Here is a 21,073-nt window from a genome sequence, read left to right as displayed (position 1 = left end):
AGAATTATGAGCACAGCTAAATCAAGAGGAAGGTACAGAGATTTCCCACACACTCCCTGCTTATATACAGGCACAGCCTCTCCTATTATCAACATCCCCTACTGGTGGCACATTTCTTACAACTATAATAATAAGCTTATATTGACAAATCATAATTATTCAAAGCCCATAGTCCATTATGGTTCACTCTTCATGTTATACATGCTATTCGTTTGAACAAATGTATGACATGAACCCATCATTATATAGGTTGGTGCAAAAGTAATTATGGTTTAAAAGGTTAAAAATAATTGCAAAAACCACAATTACTTTTGCGCCAACCTAATAGTATCATACAGAGTATTTTCACTGCCCTAAAAATCCTCTGTGCTTCACCTATCCATCCCACCCACCCCTTTCCCAACCTCTGACAACCACTGATCTTTGTACTGTTTCTGTAATTTTACCTTTTCCAGAATGTCACGTAGTTGAAATATTTTGCCCATTTTTAAATAAAGTTGTTTGGTTTTTATATTGCTGAGTTTTCAGAGTTATTTGTGTATTTTGGACAATAGTTCTTTATCAGATGTGTCTTTCGCAAATATTTTCTCCCTGTCAGTGGCTTTCCTTCTCATTCTCTTGACATTGTCTTTCAAAGAACAGAAGTTTTTAATTTTAATTCAGTTCAGCTTATCAATTATTTTATGGATGGAAACTTTCTTGGTGTATTTACCATAGCTCGTAATGACTTTTCATATTGTCATTTTGCATTATCTAGGTTTTCTCCTGTGTTATCGTCCAGGCATCTTAGTTTTGCATTTTAAACTGATTTACTATGATTCATTTTGAGTTAACTTATGTGGATTCTATTTTTTTTTTTTGCATATAAATGTCCAGTTGTTTTTAGTACCAGTGATTGAAAAGATTATTTTTTCTCCATTGTACTGCCTTTGCTAGTTTATCAAAGATCAGTAAACTATATTTATGTAAGTCTATTTTTGGGCTCACTATTTTGTTTCATTGATCTATTTGTCTATTCTTTCACCAATACCATACTGTCTTGATTAGTGTAGATATACAGTACAGTCATGTGCTGCCTAATGATATTTTAGTTAAAGACAGACCACATACATGACTGCAGTATCACATAGCCTAGGTGTGTGGTAGGATATACCCTAGGCTTGTGTAAGGATACTCTATGAAGTTTGCACAAGGACAAAATTGCTTAACAATGCATTTCTCAGATTGTCTCCTCAAGGTAAGTGGCACGTGACTGTATATCTTGAAGTCAGGTAGTGTCAGCCTTCTGACTTTGTTTTTTCTCCTTCAATAATGAGTTGGCTATTCTGGGTCTTTTACCTCTCCATATAAATTTTAAAATCAGTTTGTCAATACTCACAATATAACTTGCTGGGATTTTGATTGAGATTGCATTGCATATGGGTCAAGTTGGAGAACTGATATCTTGACAATATTGAATCTTCCCATCTATGAACATGGAATATCTCTCCATATATTTAGTTCTTCTTTGATTTCATTAATCAGTTTTGTTGTTTTCCTTATACAGATTTTGTACATATTTTGTTAGATTTATAGCTAAGTATTTCATTTTTTGAGTACTAATATAAATGGTAATGTGTTTTTAATTTCAAATTTCATTTGTTCATTACCGATATATAAGAAAGTGAGTGACTTTTGCATATTAACTTTATATTCTGCAACCTTGTTATAATTGCTTATTAGTTCCAGGAGGGGTTTTTTGTTTGTTTGTTTTTTCTGTTGATTCTTTCAGATTTTCTACACAGATGATCAAGTTATCTCCAAACAAAGATAATTTTATTTCTACCTTCCCAATCTATATACCTTTTCTTTGCTTGTCTTGTCATATTACATTATCTAAAACTTTCAGAACAATGTTGAAAAACAATGGTGAGAAAGGACATCCCTGCCTTGTTCTTGATATTAGTGGAAAAAGTTGGAGGTTCTCACCATTAAGTATGATGTTAACTATAGGTTTTTTGTAGATATTCTTTATCAAGTTGATGAAGTTCCCATTTAGTCCAAGTTTTCGGAGAGTTTTATCATGAAAGAATGTTGAATTTTTTCAAATGCTTTTTCTTCATCTATTGATATGATCATGTCGTTTTCAGCCTGTTGATGTGATGGATTACATTAATTGATCTTCAAATATGAAACTATACTGCATACCTGGGATAAATCCCACTTGGTCATGGTGTTTAATTCATTTTACAAATTGTTGGATTTGAGGATTTTTGCTAATATTTTGTTGAGGATATTTTGCATCTATGTTCATGAGAGACATTGGTCTATAATTTTCTTTTAATGTGTTTGTCTACTTTTTGTATTGGGTAAGACCAGCTTTGTACAATGAGTTAGGATGTATTCCCTCTGCTTCTATCTTCTAGAAGAGATTGGAGAGAATTGGTACAATTTCTTCCTTAAATATTTGGTAGAATTCACCAGTGAAACCATCTGGACCTGGAGTTTTCTGTTTGGGGAAGTTATTAACTATGGATTCCATTTCTTTACTAGCTATAGGCCAATTCAGATAGTTAATATCTTCTTGTATGAGTTTTGATAGATTGTGCCTTTTAAAAAATTGGTCCACTTCATCTAGTTTATCACTTTGTGGACATAGATTTGTTCATAGTATTCCTTTGCCTTTTGATGTCCATGGGATCTGTAGTGATGTCCCATTTTTTATTTGTGCTACTAGTAATTTGTCTTCTCTTCCCCCGCCCCCTTAATCTGGCTAGGTTTTTATCAATTTTATTGATCTTTTCACAGAACCACCTTTTGATTTCATTGATTTTCTCTACTGATTTCCTGTTTTCAGTTTCATTAATTTTTGCTTTAGTTTTATTTTATTAATTTTATTCTGCTTATTTTATATCTAATTTGCTTTCTTTTTACTAGTTTATTAAAGTGGAAGCCTAGATTATTGACTTTTGAACTTTCTTCTTTTCTAGTATATACATTAAATGCTGTAAATTTCCCTTTAAGCCCTCCTTTTGTACATTCCACAAATTTTATTAAGTTGTATTTTCATTTTCATTTAGTTCAAAATATTTTAAAATTTCTCTTGAGATATCTTCTTTGACCCACATGTTATTTAGAAGTACATTGTTTAATTTCCAAGAATTTGGGGATTTTCCAGCTATCTTTCTGTTATTTATTTATAGTTTAATTCCATGATTGTCTGAGAATAGACACTGTATAATTTCTATTTGAAATTTGTCAAGATGTGTTTTATGGTCCAGAATGTGGTCTTTCTTGGTGAATGATCCATGGAGCTTGAGAATATGTAATCTGCTCTTTCTGAATGAAGTCTATAGACGTCCATTATATCAATTTGATTAATGGTGCCGTTGAGTTCAACTCTGCCCTTACTGATTTTCTGCCTGTTGGATCTATCAGTTTCTGGTAGAGGCATGTGAAAACTTCTAACCATAATAGTGGATTCATCTGCTTTTTCTTGCAGTTCTATCAGTTTTGCCTCATGTATTTTGACAGTCTGTTGTTAGGCACATACACATTAAAGATTGTTATGTCTTGTTGGAGTATTGACCCTTTATCATCATGTACTGTCTCTCTTTATCCCCGACAATGTTCTTGCTCTGAAGTCTGCTCTGTCTGAAATTAATACAGTGACTACTGCTTTCTTTTGATTAGTGTTGGCATGATATATTTCTCTTTATGCCTTTATGGTCAATCTATATGTGTCTTTATGTTTATTAAAGTGTGTTTCTTGTGAATAACCTATAGCTGGGTCTTTGTTTTTGATCTACTCTGGCAATCTCTGTCTTCTAATGGCTGTATTTAGGTATTGAAGTTTAAAATAGTTATTGATATTGCTGGATTAATGTCTACTATATTTGTTAATGTTTTCTATTTGTTGCCCTTGTTTTTCATTCCTATTTTTGTCTTCTATACTTTCTCCACTGTTTGCGATTTTAATTGAGCATTTTATGTGATTTCATTTTCTGTTTCTTAGCATGTTGATTATACTTTTTTTTTTTTTACTTTAAGTTGTTGCCCCAGAGTTTACAGTATGTATTTACAACTAATCCAAGTTCACTTTCAAATAACACTATACAACTCCACAGGTAGTGTCACTATTAAAATTTTACCATATTTTACAGTGGAGTTTTCTCTCTCTCTCTCTTTCTCTGTCTCTGTCTCTCTCTCTCTGTCTCTCTGTCTCTCTCTCTATATATATAAAACATATATATTACATGTATATATTACATATGTAATTACATATCACACACACATACATACATATATATATATATATATATATATATATATATATATATATATATACTTTTTTTAAATTTTCTATCTTATCCCTCAAATGATTTAAGGTAGCTTATAACTTTTCAGATAATGCTATAACACATTGTGCAGAAACTGCACAAAAAGGATACTTTTCAAAAGCTTCATAAAACATATGGATTATACCAATGCACACTCAAAGCCAATCTGCACTCTTATCTATCATTGTAGGTGATTCTCCCCTATTGCAAGTCCTGCAAGGAACAGCTGTCACCCAGATGTTCTCATCTCTCATTGGGCCTCAAATGGCTGTGGATTTGCACAGAAAATAACAAGTGCTTCTCTGTGGTCATCATCCCTCAGCAAATACTGAGAAAGAACTATGCTGCCTTTGATGTCTTTCTGTCCCCCATGCCTCTTTCCTCTCTCCTGATCCCCCACCCTTATTCGTCTCTATCAATGAATCCATGCTATAACAGGGTCATTCTTGTGCTCATTAGGTTGTTAAATGATCCCTGCCAAAATGGTAAGTAAAATATGAAGTATGGTGTTGATCAGAAAGAGCATGGATTTGAGCCCAACTCTGCCATTATTATTTGGCAAATCACTAAACTTCTTTGCTTCCCAATGTTTTCATTTATAAATAAGGTTCATGATAGGACCTCATAAAATAATTAAAATGCTTAAATGTTAAGATCAAGTTAATATCCATGACTCAGCAGACCCAAGTTTGGATCTCAGTTCCACCTTGAGCTCATAACTCAGGCTCTCTGAACATCAATTTCTTCTTCAGCAGAGTGGAGAAAACAATACTTATTTCACAATAGTGTTGTTATGATAAGACAGCAATACAAAATGCCTCACTCATAGCTAATCCTGAAGGAATATTAGCTCCTGTCCCCTTTCCTGGTAATTATAGATTTTCAATAATAATGCCATAAGATATGAGTCTCATAGAAATCACTGCATTTTAGATGAGAATTCCAGTGGATTACAGCTTTTAGGCTCAACGGAATCAACTATAAGGGTAAAATGGCAGTTAGTGAAGACTGAATTTTATGGTAGAGAACTATGCTCCTATTATCACAACCTACAAATCAATATTTCATTAAATCTAAAGTGTTGTCCTGCTTTCCACATATTCCCAGGCATCTTGATCATCTACATTTCCATGTATGAAAATGCCCATGATTTCACACATCTAGAAATGGCTGTACAAATATTCCTCACCCATCATGAACTACTCAGCATATCCACTCAGGTCTTTGCCAATCTGTCTATTGATTCTTATGTCTCTAGCACTAATCACAGTTCCCAGCATAAAATATTGTTCTATTAATATTTACTGAATTAATAATACACCTAATAAGCCCTAAACCTGGTTAAGCACAATGCCTGATTTAATCCTTACAACACTATAAAACATGTATGACCATTCTTAAATAACATATCAGTACACCAAGGCTCAGAGTGTTGTTGACTATTCAAATTCCTGTCAGAGGTGGCAGAGACGGGAATTTAAGTCAGGCTTGTTTGTATAGGTGATATGGAGATACAGGTTTAACAACCAGCTGTCTGAGAAACAAAAGCCTGATTTGTAGCATATGCCAATTTCCATAGTGTAAACATTTCCACCACTGTCAATTTTAAGGTACCAAAGTAATATCAACAGGTTCACAAAATTTAACAATTGGCTCTTGCAAACAGCTACAAGTTGGCTCCACCACTAGTTTCACTGCAAGTTTAGGGTGTTTTCAACTAAGCTAAGGCTGTTAGTAAGGCTGTTCATACTGTCTTGTTGGCTGAGGATCCCACTAATAGCTAGAATACAATCACCCCCTGTAACCTTTGCCTGTTGACGACCTCTGTATTCCAGACTATTTTGCAGCTGGTCATATTACTGACAAATCCACTTATCAGGAATGTTCTTCCTTCCCCAAAGACCAGCCATCCACTTCTGCTTTGAGACATGAATTAGGCAGAACGGAAAATTTTAAAGTAACAGACCCTAAATACTCCATTTTTCTGACTTCCCTCCTCAAAAAAAGCAAAAAAAAAAAAAAAAAAAAAAGAAAAGAAAAGCAATACTTTATTGGAAATGTATCAGGGAGAACTTCTGTACAGTTGTTTTGTGACAGGAATGGCAGTTGATAAGTTGTGTTCGTGTCGAAATAACAATGTTATTACGTGAAGCTGCTTATCATTAGTGTATTCAGGCGGAAAAAATGTTTAGAAAAACTCACCGAGTCCTCAAAGTTTTCTCGGGATTGTCTAGGATGACATGGACTGCTAGCAGACTCTACACAGGATGATTAGAGGGGAAGCTTTTGGCACTCTTAAAAACTCTCACGTTATTTTCTCCCTTGGGAAGCTGCTCAAGAACATGTTGTATTGGGAGTGCAAAGCCGCCAGGTCACTGGAATCATTTCTTTGTGACTTGGGGATTTCTCAGAGCCAGAAATGTTATCCAAGCTTCATCCCTGTGACTGAGGAAAATTGTATCAGCTGCTCACAGGATACCAGATCTCAATACAACATCTATTTAAGCAATGCCCTGGATGGCAGATGTTGGAGCCTGGTTACTGGACGCATATGCAACTCCGTGTACTGAAACCTGGTGTATTCTCTCTAGCTTACTAGTAAAAGTTTGAAAAAAAAATTAGGGAAAAGATCGTGTTAGAGTAACATGACTGTCAGGAAGAAAAGTGGTGCTGTTTATGTGCACTTATGGAAATACTAGTTGTGTACATATGGTTTTGAGTGCATATGGGTAAAGTCACACATGACTCGGATGAAAGAAGACAAGCAATGGGTGAAGTGGAGTCTTCAGCTTAAGGTCAAGAGACAGTAGTCTTTTCCCAGCTCTATTATACTATCTAACTCTGTGGCCTGGAATCCTTACTTAGCTTTCTTTCCTTTTTAAAAATTTTCTTATCCTTAATTCTCTTAAGTAGAAACACAGGGCTTTGAAATCTATGGAGTAACTTCCTTTTTTTCATTTCTAGATTCCAGGAGATGAAATTAAATAATGCTTTTATTTTCAAAAGTGGCTTGAATAAGACATATTTCACAGGAAACAAATAAAAAATATCGAAATAACTGCATTTTTGAAGAAACGTTATTAATTTAGGACTTAAGGAAAACCCCTATGATTTTTTTTTCCTTAACCAAAGCTTTATCCACATACATATGGATAAAGGTGAAAAAAATAAAATAAAACGCCAATCACCCAGATGGCTCTAAGTGTTTGATATCTGTCATCACACAGGCCAAACACCTGGATGATTGCATTCATTTTCACTATTTAGCCAGATGTTTAGAAATCATGGAAGTATGGCTTAGATAAAAAGTAGATGTTTTTATCCCAAAAGGCAGAATAGGGTGCAGTAAAAGGTAGAAGTAGAAGATGGGCAATTTCTCAGTGCCTTCTCCTTGTCAGACACTTTCCCTCACATTTTATTTATATTTAATCTTCATAAGGACAGTATGAGGCATTATTCCCAACTCACAGATAAGGAAACTGAATCGTAGGAACTTAAATTATTTGCCAATGTCACATATCTGAGAAGTAGTAAAGATGTGATCTGAATTTATTGTGGGGGAGAACTATTAGAAATGAATATATTCAGTTATAGGTAATAAAATTAAGGTCTGAGGAAGACAGAGTTGCTGCATAAATAATACAAGCATCCAAGTAGAACTAGAAGCAGACATAATGATTGTTATTATTGTTCATCTTAAGGACTTCTCAATCCAAGCTTGTAATAAGTGTCTCTGGAAGGAGTAAAAAAGAAAAAAATCCCAGGAGAACTGGTCCACTTTTGCACAGTTCTCTTCATTGCACCACACTGTCTTTGGCTCTAACCAGACTGTAAAATTAAACACAATTGCCTTATTAATTGTTTTACCTCCCTGGAGTTAGGAATTTTGGAAGATTCTGTACAAAGAATGTAACTTATTATATAAATGTATGCAAAATAGCATGCAAATATATGAGTAGTGGTTTTCTAGGGAGAAGATTCTGAAGACTGGGTTTTATAAATCCTTGTAAATAACCTGGGAGGTAAACTTCCCTCTATACAGAGCCAAAGCAAGTTGGCCCATCCCAAGGTTCTCAAGAATGTCTTGATCTTGGGAAAACAATGAATCACATTTTTCTCCTTTAAATGCCAAAGAATATAAATTCCTGAGCCCACAAGGAAAGAAAATCCAATGCACTACCTATAAGACTCTGCTCTTTTGTAAGGTAGATCTGATGAATCACAGTCAATGATCTGATCAGACACTGGAAAACACAGGAAGATACTGCAAAGAGCAGAACTGGTTAACCTTTTAGAGAATTGTTCATGGGCAAAGATATTCCACATTTTCCAAGATAGTAAGCAGGAGAGGAGACTGATCCTTGTGAGGTTACCCTACTTGGCTCTCACATTGAAAAAAAGATCATTTCTTGGGTCTTGAAGATTATCATGCAAACTCAGGAGGGCATATTTGGTCACAAGTTTACAATACTCCAGTTGCTGACCTACAGGTTAGGACACTGGGAAGAACATTCATTTTCTAAATAAATATAGGGATGAGAATTTACAGGGTAAGGAAATGGGGGTGAAGGAGGGCAGATGAGTGTATAAATGTTAGTTCCAGAATATGAGTGAATGGGTGGGAGATAATGCACCCTTTGGAAATAGCAAATGTTGAAACTTTTCAGAGAAGGAAATAAATCATAAAAGAATTTGGAATGCTCTTTATAGCTGAAGTGGAAGAAAATTAAATATCTTCAATAAGATTCTGGAGAGAAATTTTATGTAACTTTATTATTTAAATATTAGGAAAAAATGATCAAATCAGCCAAAATTCAACAGGGAATAATCTCTTTGGAAAATAGCACATACATATCGACAAATATTTAGAAGAAAATGAAAGACTATGGAGACAAATTATGTGTCTCTACAGTGGGACGCTTTCTGACCTACCCCCACCCAGAGGCAGATGCTGAAAATGTTCAACACTTAAACAGAGCCCTGCCCTGAGCCAATTCAATACAAACTGAGAATTGTTTTAGAGGGGTCATCCTCCCTAATTGACGGTGTCCAGAAGTTTTCTTGCTGCCCTCATAGGGGTGTCTGATATGATTGCCTGGGGTTGTCCTAAGCTAATAATAAAAATGGCTAAAATGCACAGAGGATTCTGCTTGTGCAGTTATCTTTCTAAATACTTTACATACGTGATCTTATTTAAATCTCAAACAACCCTCTAAGATAGATATTGCTATCACACTTAAGGATGAGTAAGGGAAGTTTCAGTAAAAGGTTAAGTAACTTGCTCCAGGACACTCAGCTAGTAAGCGACAGAGTGAGTGAACAAAAGCTCATGCTAGTCACCACTACATAGGACTGCGATAAAGTTTCATATGCCATCCCACCTAGTACATGCTCACATTTACTCAGTTATAAACTACACTAATTTCCCCAGAGTGTTTGACCCTCCAAGTTGACCAGGGTCTCCTCCCCACAGGGTTTATACATTTGTCATTGTACATACCAAGAACAAAAAGGTTACACAAATCAGCCAAAACCATGGACCTATCATCTACCTGACCATACATATCTTGCTCCAACCTCAAGATTGGTCCTCTGAGATGCAGAGCCAACAGGATCATGCCAGAGTACCCTTTATCCCTTGGCACTGTCATTTAGAATTTTGTCATCTTGCATCAAGCCCAACCATATAAGGGTATGTCTTCTTCCTCCTATAAGCCCTACCACTTCTTGATAATTAATTCCCCATTCCCCAATGAACACAATTTATGGCCAAGTAGGTCTCAAGCTGAGAACGCAAAGTTTCTGTCATGTATAAACCCACTATTCATATGACAGCTAAAATAGCAAAGTGCTTATTTAATTCCTCAATCCAGGACACGACACACTTGCATCAACTTATGGAAACACTTAGCCATTAGGGTGGTCTTGTTTCTTTCTAGATCAAGCCCCTCAAGCCCCACATTTCTCTCTCTGTGTGAAGTCTCCAGGTTTCGGAGACAAACCATTAGAAGCAAAGAAAATAAAATACTTTAAAAAATAGCAATTCAGATACAGAAGTAGATCAACCCCTACTTCAAAAAACCTAAATCTAAAAATAAAAAATTAAACTGACATTAAGGGAGACTAGCCAGCAGAATGCACAAAAAGGTCATAAGAGAGCTGGGTGATAAATGCAATTCGAACTCCTCTAATCCTTTGACTGTTTACACATGAACCCATTAGCCTTGCTGATTATCTATCTATACCATTTTTTTTTTCCAAAAACTTCATTAAAAACCATGTTTATACAGAAAACCACACAGGTCAGAAATTTACCAATGAATTTTTACAAAGTGAACACCACTGTATAACTAGTATCCAGACCAAGAAACAGACAATTCCAGTACCAAAGAAACCCCTCATAGCACTAGCCAGTCACTTACCCACTCATGCTCTGCCCAAGGATAACTACTTTCTTGTGACTTCATTATTTTTTCAATTGTTTATTTTTTTTAGTTACAGTTGACATTCAATATTATTTTATGTTAGTTTCAGATTTATAGTATAGCATATAGACATTCATATAATTTATGCAGTGACACCCCCCTCCCCAGTAGTCTAATACACCTCTGGCACTATAAGAAATATGGAATGCTTCATGAATTTGCATGCAGTCTTTGCGCAGGAACCATGCTAATCTTCTCTGTATTGTTCCAGTTTTAGTATATCTGCTGCCAAAGTGAACACTCTCCTGTGACTTCTTAAATGGAGATTTGTTTTGCATGTCCTTAAACTTTACATATATAGAATCATGCATTCTGTACTATTTTGTATGGCAGTCTTTTTTTTTACTCAACATTATATTTCTCAGTCATCCATGCTGTTATAATGTATTGTACTTCTATTCATTATTTTCTGTATAGTATTCCATATGAATATACCATGATTTATGTATTCTATTGTAGATTGATATTTGAGTTGAGTTTTAATTATTACACATGCACTCAATGCCCAATTAATGTGCATGACATTAAAAAAAAATGTATTTATTTACTTTTAAATTATAGTTGGCATATAGTATTATACTAGTTTCGGGTGTACAACATGATATGACATTTACATACCTTATGAAATGCTCATCATGATAAGTCTAGCAACATTCCGTCACATTACAAATTTATTACAATATTATTGGCTATATTCCTATGCTGTACATTACATCTCCATAACTTATTTTATAGCTGGAAGTTTGTACTTTTGTACTTCTTAATCCCTTCACCTTTTTCATCTATCCCTCTACAGCCTTCCCCTCTGGCAACGATTAATTTGCTCTCAGTCTTTATGAGTGTCTTTCTGTCTTGTTTTCTTTGCCCATTTCTTTTGTTTTTTAGATTCCATATATGAGTGACATCATACAGTATTTGTCTTTCTCTGTTTGACTAACTTTACTTAGCATAAAACCCTCTAGATCCATCAAGGTTGTTGCAAATGAAAAGATTTTGTTCTGTTTTATCACTGAGTAAAATTCCATGTACGTACACCACAATTTCTTTATCCATTCAGCTACCGATGGATATCTTGGCTACTGTAGGTATAAGCATACCTCATTTTATTGTGCTTCACTTTATTGTGCTTCACAGATAATTGAGTTTTTCACAAATCGAAGGTTTGTGGCAAACTTATGTCCAGCAAGTCTATTGGTACCACTTTTCCAACAGGCTCAGATTATGGTTAGCATTTGTAGCAATAAAGTATTTTTAAATTAAGGCATGCACATTGTCTTTTTCAACATAAAGCTATTGCATACTTAATAGACTATGCTATAGTGTAAACATTACTTTTATATGCACTGAAAAACTAAAATATTCATGTGACTCACTTTATTGTAATATTTGCTTTATTGTGTGGTCTGGAAATGCATCAGTGATATCGCCAAGGTATGACTGTAATGCTGCAATTAACATAGGGGTGCATGTATCTTCTCAAATTAGTGTTTTTGTTTTCCTCAGATAAATACACAGAAGTGGAACAGCTGGATCATATGGTAGTTCTATTTTTAATTTTTGAGACATTGCCACACTGTTTTTCATCATGGCTGCCCCAGTTTACAATCCCACAAACAGTGCGCAGAGGTTCCCTTTTCTCCACATCCTCGCCAACACTTATTCTTCATTGTCTTTTTTATAATAGCCATTCTGACAGTTGTGAGGTGATATCTCATTGTGGTTTTGATTTGTATTTCCCTGATGATTGATGATGCTGAGCATCTTTTTGTGTGTCTTTTGGCCATCGGTATGTCTTTGGAAAATGTCTATTCAGATCCTCTGCCAAATTATTAGTCAGATTATTTTGTTGTTATTTTTTTTGATGTTGACTTGTATGAGAGCTTTACACATTTTTTAATATTAACCCCATATGAGATACATCATTTGCAAATATCTTTTCCCATTCAATGGGTTGCCTTTTCATTTTGTTGATGGGCTTTTCTTGCCTTTGCCCAAGGAGACATATCTAAAAAAATATTGCTGAGACCAATTTCAAAGATTTTGTCATATGTGTTTTCTTATAGGTTTTTTTTTTTGTTTGAGATTTTGAGTCTTACATTTGAGTATTTAATCCACTTTGAATTTATTTTGGTATATGTTGTAAGCAAGTGGTTTAGTTTCAATTTTTTTTTTTTTGCATGTATCTGTCCAGTTTTCCCAACATCATTTCTTGAAGAGACTGTCATTTCTCCATTGTATATTCTTGCCTCCTTTGTCATAGATTAATTGACCATATAAGTTTGGGGTTATTTTGGGCTTCTATTCTGTTCCGTTGATCTATGTGTCTGTTTTTGTTCCCATACCATGCTGTTTTGATTACCATGCCTTGTAGTATAGTTTGATATGACGTAAAGTGGTACCTCCAAATTTGTTCTTTTTTCTCAAGATTGCTTTGGCTATACAGGGTTTTCTGTGGTTCCATATGCATTTTAGGATTAGTTGTTCTAGTTTTGTGAAAAAAGCCATTGGTATTTTGATAAGGATTGGATTGAATCTGTAGATTGCTTTGGGTAATACGGACATTTTAATGATATTAATTCGTCCAATTCATTAGCATATTATGCCCTTCCATTTATTTGTGTCATCTTCAATTTCTTTTATGTTTTATATTTTTCAGAGTACAGGTCTTTTACCTTATTTATTAAATTTATTATTAGTTATTTGATTCTTTTTCATACACCTGTAAATGGGATTGCTTTCTTAATTTCTATTTCTGATAGTTTGTTATTGGTGTATAATAATGCAATGGATTTCTGAATACTAATTTTATATCCTGCTACTTTACTGAATTCATTAGTTCTAAAAGTTTTGTGTGTGTGTGTGTGTGTGTAATCTTTAGGGTTTTCTATTTATAGTACCATGTCAACTACAAGTAGTGACAGTTTTACTTCTTTGGTTCTAATTTGGATGCCTTTTATTTCTTTTTATTGTCTGATTGCTGTGATTAGGACTTAAATACTATGTTGAATAAAAGAAGTGAGAGCAGAAATCCTTGTCTTGTTCGTGATCTTAAAAAAAGAAAAAGTTTCAGCTTTTCACCATTGAGTATGTTAGCTGTGGTTTTGTCATACATGGCTTTTATTATGTTGTGGTATGTTCCCACTATACTCACTTTGTTGAGAGTCTTTATCATAAATGGGTGTTGAATTTTGTCCAATTTTTTTAATGCATTTATTGAGGTGATCATATGTTTATCATATCAATTAATTTGTAGAAATTAAGCCATCCTTACATCCCTGGAATAAATCCCACTTGATCATGATGTACAATCCTTTAAATGTATTGTTGAATTTGGTTTGCTAATATTTTTTTGACAATTTTTGCATGTATCTTCATCAGAGATATTGACTTGCAATTTTTTTTTTTTTTTTGTAGTATATTTGTTTGGTTTTAGTATCAGGTTAATAATCCGTTTAATACGAATATATAAAACACCATAATTACTTGATAATTATTTATCCTTTATGATAAAGAATTTTAAAACGTGAAGCATTTCCATTAATACTTTTAGCCAGGCTGGCTGAAGAAAAACAGAAGAAACAGATTCTTTGACCCTGTGTTTTTCTCCCACTCTGAGGGCTGACTCCTTGTTCTGAACATTGTACTGTTTTCTACTATAGTCCCATTCCAGATTTTCATTTGGACAGGAAAATCTAACACAAAACTAGAGCCTCTCTCCTGACAGAGAAGTGTTTCTGTTCTCTTCAATTACTGTCTTCCAATATGTAATAATAATTGGATGAAGTTTCTTCCATTGATAAATATGTTGCTCAGCTATACAATAAAAAATGGTTACTAGATTTTTTTCCTATTGGATACGTTGATAGTATAAAGGGGTCAAGTCAGCCATAGAAGTCTTTAAAACTTTGATTTAGCTTGTGATTTATTTGATAAGGTCACAATGCCGGATGGTTGCAGATTGTCATCCCGAGGTGGCTTTCCACATTTTCTCTCTCCATCCCCACAGCTTATGAATCATTTAATTATTCTCCTATTAGTCCAATTCCTTGGAATCCTTCTTAATACAGCTCTTTGGGTAGCTCCTAATAATTTGTCAAATTAGGTACACCAAATGAAAATCTTTGCCAGGAACTCTAAACCCAAATGATAAAATAGTCCTGGCACTGAAAATAATTCAGTGTAGACATAAGTTAATATGTGCATTCTTCTTATGTTTTCAGATCTAGTTGAGAATGGGAAATAATAGAAAATGGTGGTAGAAATGTGGAGCTATTAAAAATAAAGGAGATAGTCTAGGTAGGGAGGAAACAGCTGGGGACCTGTTAGTGATCAGAGTAAGTAAATAGCCATAGTGCGTTAAAGAGGTTATTAAAATCTACATTCTAAGCAGCAGCTGAGTATACATTGGAAGAGATAAGATTAGATACTTCGGAAATGACCTAGGATAATCATAGATAAGAGAAAATAATTTAAAACAGTATTTAGAAAACCGGAATTAAAATAGTTAAACGATTTAGAGGATTATATTAGGTTGGTGCAAATATAATTGTGGTTTAAAAAATTAAAAACGATTGCAAAAACAGCAATTACTTTTGCACCAACCTAATATTTAGGGATTATTTATTTATTCCTTTAGCAACTTTATAAATTATGGTATTTCAAAATTATAAGTGGAAAATACCTAATTAGGTTTAATTTATAAATTAAAAATTGTGCTTTCAAGGAATAAGATATATAGACCAGTTCAGTGAATTTAGGTAACAATAAAACATTAGAGAAGAAATTTTCTACAAGAATTGTCTTTAAAAACAGCATTCAAAATAATTTATGTATATACTCCAATGCAGGGAGGTAGAAAATAGCAGTCCACTCCTTAAGTGTGGGTTGTGCTTAGTGGCTTTCTTCCAAAGAGGACAGTAAAAGGGGTGGGAGTGGAGGCATGGTGAGTATCTTTGCAGTGAAGGAACCTGACAAACATGACCTCCATCAGGTGATGAAGGTCAACATCAATAGTGATACGTCATATGGACAGTATATACTCTTGATATGATGTGATGAGAATAGCATTTTACCTCAGTGGTTTTCCTCTCCGAAATCCATAACCTAATTCTAATCATGAGAAAAACATCACACACATCACAACTGAGGCACATTCTACAAAATACCTGATCAGAACTCCTCAGAACTGTGAATTCAAGATCATCAGAAACCAAGAAAACCCGAGAAACTCTCATAGACAAAAGAAGCCTAAGGTGACACCATAACTAAATACAACGTAATATTCTCGATAGGATCCTGGGGCAGGGAAAGGTCATTAGGTAAAAACTAAGAAAATCTAAATGAAGAATTTAGTTCAAAATTATGTATCAATATCAGTTCATTAATAGAAAATATACCATAGTATTGTCAGATGTTGATAATAGGTGAAACTGGGTACAGTGCATATGGAAACTTTCTGTCCTATCTTCGCAATGTTTATGTAAATCTAAAACAACTTTAAAACGACTGTGTATTTTAAAGAAAAAAATAAACAAACAGCAAGTCCCCTTTTTGATGATGTAAACATCACAGCTGTATACAGGGATTCGCAGTATGACGCCCTGGAACAACTTAACACAGAATCGTGTGGGCTTTCTTCTCTGAAAGTCTTTAAAGATAAGTTGTGCCATCTTCTCTCTCAGAATTGTTTAGGTCTACTGTTGTCTTAGGACACGCAGATTGGAATCAATAAGCTCTGTTCCCTTCTGGCTGTATTTTCATGATTCTATAGTTTATTTAATGACATTGGATATAAGTTACCTCTGAGTAAACATAATTTCTACTCTTATTAACATTCTCACAGAGGCCTAATTTCTTTCAGACTTGAATCCTATGTTTGCGTGATAGTAGTATAAAAAAAGCATTATTTTCATTGAGATATACCAAATGCTTTACTTCCTCCAGCAGTACAAGGGAGACACGCTTGTCTGGCATGGTTTCTTTCCAAATAATTTTTATAATGACTGCTTCTCAGCACTTAGTTATTTCCCAGGTGTTGGCAAATTAGTACTAAGGCTTACACAAAGTTCTCGTGACTCCTCTCTAAAATACACAGATACATCAATATGATGAACAAATCCTAAATGTTAACTTTTATGTAAATATTCCCCTCCCATAATTATGTGAGGCCTGGTGCTTATCTACATTTATCTCTAATGTAACATTCTTTTGTTTAAGTCTCTAAACAAGATTAGAAAAGTGGTAGGGAAATAAGATATCTCTTTTGGAGCCGTAAATAAAAGACTGAAACTAGGCTATAAAAACACCAAGATAGAGTTTTTTTTAGTATGTAGGACTTAATATATTATCTCATTCATTGTAACCTCTACACTTATTTCTTTGTACACTACCCATCGATCAAAAACTGTATGTACATATTTTTTTAAAAAAAAACAATATCATAATTAGCCTGCATCATCTAAGTTTCATTCAAGCTAAAGCTCTCACAGTATTTTAAGGCAAGCTGCTCTCAGGGAAGGTCATGTTTCATAGCTTCATTATAGTTAGAACACGCCTTGAATGCTTAATAAACTTCAGATAATAAGATCAGTATACTTTGCAGAAGGAGCAAGTAGATGAACCATGTAAAGATTTGGCTAAATGAGGGAGACTGGAGGTCCCCATATTTCTTCCTCTGTTTTCTGTAACCATTGTTGAATTTCCTTTCTTAGTGGACTGGCCAGGCTATGTTGTAAGACTGTAAATGAATCCCTTACTTGCCCTTGAACTTGCTAAGCTCTCCAACTTCTACTACTTTGTCTGGCAGGCAGTTTCACATCCAAATGACTTTCTGCAAGAAATAGGACCTCCTGATCAAGCAACACTGCCCTGTTATCTACTATTAGGCAAGCTTACTTCTGAAGACAGTGACTTGAGGCTTCTCTTGCTATTTCTCTTTTGATAAAGTTTTCAGCCTATAATAAGTAAAACGGGAGAGGCGAAGGAGAGGAGAAAGAGTTAAGTGGGGAAAAGAGAGAGAAAGAGAGGAGGAATGTTATAAAGATGGGTCAGTACCTAATTATAATTCAGGACACCAGCAATTTAATAAAAACAACTCCTCCAGAATGCAGCCATAAGGAAAGAGTTTCCACAATCTGTTCATCTGCATAATTAGTGATTGAGGACCTGGGAACAGTTGGAACATTGCTGAGGAAGGCCCAGGTCACATTATTGATAACATAAATAACAAAGATACAGATTTCCCCAAACTACAAACATCAGAATGTAACTAACAACAACCTAATGGGAGCACAGAAAACAAACAGAAAGCAGATAAACTCTGGAGCCGGGCAGGCAGAAGCCTGGAGTCAAGCACATCATTCATCAATCTAAATACCCTCGGGTTTCTTAGAGTCACCTAAAAGTAAGAAAACGGGAAATCCTCATTGGTGGTACTATCTGCAAGGATGTGTTACTACAGCTGTGAGTATGCACATTCCATGAGTCAGACATATAGTCGTTATGCTTTTACACAGGGGAACATAATTCATTTTGAAAAAAATTTGCATTGCTAAACTTAGTTATTTAATGGCACATTGGAGACCTAGAAAGTGAGTGCTGGAGGCACAGTCTGCATTTCAGAACTCAGCTAAATTCTATATAAGAGACTGATAAGGAGATTTAAAACCTTTAAAAATGAGTTAATTACTCATATCCATTATAAACGAATGTGCATTCTTATTACCAATTTGTGAAGAGCTGTAAGAAACGTGAGAGAAGGAGACATATCTGTCTTTTTACCGTCTGCATATCCAGCTCCCACCATAGGGCTGAGAAGACGGCACAACGAGAAGATATTTCTATAAGGCTGACTAGAGACAAATAAAGCAAAAATAAAGGAAGTTAAGAATCCCTTAACATTCTACCACCCAAATATTGTCATTGTTTTGGTGAGCATGAACTTTTATGCAGATGGAGATACAATACGTAAATAATTATTTTCAAACTAAGCATCAGCTACACAAACATTGTAGATACACAAATTGTGCAAGATCCGAGTTCCATATAAACCAGTTTAAGGTGTGTGTACACATAAACTATCAATGCTGGCAAATTTGAACCCTTCATGTCTTCAGATAGTGTGAGAGCTTCTTCACTGTGTGAACAAAGGACTGTATTTGAGCCCAAAGAATATGGGTGACAGCATAAGGGACAAGGAAAGAGTTTTCATTGCACATACCTTCGTCATGCACGACTGTCCCTAGGGTAAATATGTGAATAGTTTCAACTTCTAACAATAGAAGGGAAAACAGTCATAGTTTTTTAAAAGTGTATGTGTCTTATGCTTTAAGGCTTTAAAAACCACACACATACCTGCGGTTTTGAAATATCCTTAAGACCTCAGAAGGGACAATCCTGTCTGACTGCATGAATGAGATAAAAAGAAAGCCTGTCTTTTCAGTGGGAAATTAACCTGTTATGTAGAGTTCTAATAATTGTAAACTTGATCATGGAATTGAAGGTCTCTAAAGCGTATACCTACCATTATTCAAAAATTAGAAAGCAATAGGGGAACTTGTACTTTTTAAATAAAGTATCACAGCATTAGCACAATATGTATTACGAAATACATAGATTTTGTTAGTTTATTCAGCAAATATTTACTGAGTGCTACTACGTACCATATATTCCTCTAAGACCTGAAGTTATCAGTGAACAAGGCAGAAAAAATTTCCCTGCCCTCATCAAACTAAAGTCCATATGAATAAGTAAGCACACATCCTGCATTCCCAAAGAAACTTTTTGTATCTCCAATATGGCTTCCATGATTTGAAAATTATGTTGTCCCTACATTTAACTGACAACTGGTTCAGCACAATTGGAAGAAACCATTGAATGAACTCTTGTAGGGGGTGGGAAGTGAAATGTAGGAAGCCTCAAAGGCATAGAGCATCTAAAGTGAGCTTTTGTATAACCATAGAGAGTAAGATAAGGTTAGAAGTCATGTATACCCATAAATTATATCTGTTACAAAAGAATTTGAATCTAATGGACTATGGTCAGTATACCTTAGAAAACTCTAGGCTGTTTTTGCACTATTTTATTGGGTCATAGAAGATGACTTCGAGCACTGGTTTTAAGACTTTTGGAATTCACAGATAAAATTAAAACACAATGATAACAAAGGGACCTGGCACAGGGGTGTCAACTTTTAATGACCAATACAGACATTAAAAGTATTTTTAAAAATCAGAATAAATTAGAATCATTTCTAAGAAAGTACAGTTGGGATTTATTAACTGTTGTATTGGGAAAGGCTAAATTATGCTTTGGTAACAAATACTCTTCCCCTCCCCCCAATCTCAGCAGCTTAAACCAACATGCTGTATGTTCTTCACGGGTAGGCAGGAGTGGTCATCCCTTAGCAGTCAAGACTGAAGAAGCATTTGTTTAAAAAGTAAACTACTGTGTCAGAGAAAAAGGAGAGCTCTGGACAATCTTGCATCAACAATTAATGTTCCAGAAAAACACGCATCACTTCTCTCACAATTCATTCACCAGAACTCATCACATCACATGACCTAATTCATCCACAAAAAGGCCAAGAAGTACAAACTTACCATGTGCCAGGTGAGACGGAAATATCTGACAAGCAGCTTCTGTTTGATGAGCAACACTGATGAGTGCCATAGCATCACATGACAGTGTTCTTATTTTCTCAGTATGGACCAGTGAAAACTTGGTCTCATTCTTATGCAGATCAAAGTCAGCCTTTGAGAGAGAGAAAGAGAGGGAGGGGGAGGAAGAGAGAGAGAGAGAGAGAGAGAGAGAGAGAGAGAGAGAGAGAGAGAGAAGGTGGGGAGGGGGGAAGAAAGATAAATATTTATAGGACAAATAAAATTCTCTCTGGAAACTGAAACATTCTTGGGGGTACGTGCAAATTATCTCTAGATGCCACACAATGAAGAGGTAGCTAGTGAGGTTTGGCTTCTGTGACCAAAGGTGAACACCTCTGAGACCCCAGGTGCCAGGAGCGAGAGCACACAGGAAGGGGCAGTGCCTCAGTAGCATAGGTTCTTGCTCTTTCACTGAAAGACAATTTGCTTTAGCTGTCAACAACATCATGCTGTGTAACTTATTCTTAATCCACCCTCAAGGATGATTATTTCAATGTTAGCTTTGTACCCAAACATCTGAACAGGTCTGAGATGGCCCAGCAAAATCCAGCAATGTCATATTGACCCAAAAGGTTGCATAAGAAATGTAAAGAAGCTCAGTTTCCTGTGCAGT

At 34.9% G+C, this 21,073-nt stretch overlaps 1 long non-coding RNA gene and 1 other non-coding gene across 2 annotated transcripts in view; both read right to left on the bottom strand.

The window, feature by feature from the left end:
* Positions 1-20,547, bottom strand: part of LOC141571117 (uncharacterized) — a 270,191-nt gene extending 249,644 nt beyond the window's left edge. The window contains exon 1 of the long non-coding RNA XR_012495713.1: positions 20,404-20,547. This is a non-coding gene — a long non-coding RNA (uncharacterized LOC141571117). The remainder of the gene's footprint in view (positions 1-20,403) is intronic.
* On the bottom strand, positions 10,939-11,045 carry LOC141571384 (U6 spliceosomal RNA). The gene has a single exon (XR_012496134.1). It is a non-coding gene; the product is annotated as a U6 spliceosomal RNA (small nuclear RNA).
* Positions 20,548-21,073: the final 526 nt, after the last annotated feature.

This window comes from Rhinolophus sinicus, linkage group LG04 (assembly GCF_036562045.2).
Source record: "Rhinolophus sinicus isolate RSC01 linkage group LG04, ASM3656204v1, whole genome shotgun sequence".
Taxonomy (NCBI): domain Eukaryota; kingdom Metazoa; phylum Chordata; class Mammalia; order Chiroptera; family Rhinolophidae; genus Rhinolophus; species Rhinolophus sinicus.
Note: the sequence above shows the minus strand (reverse complement) of the source record. Positions and strands in the feature narration are given on the sequence as shown.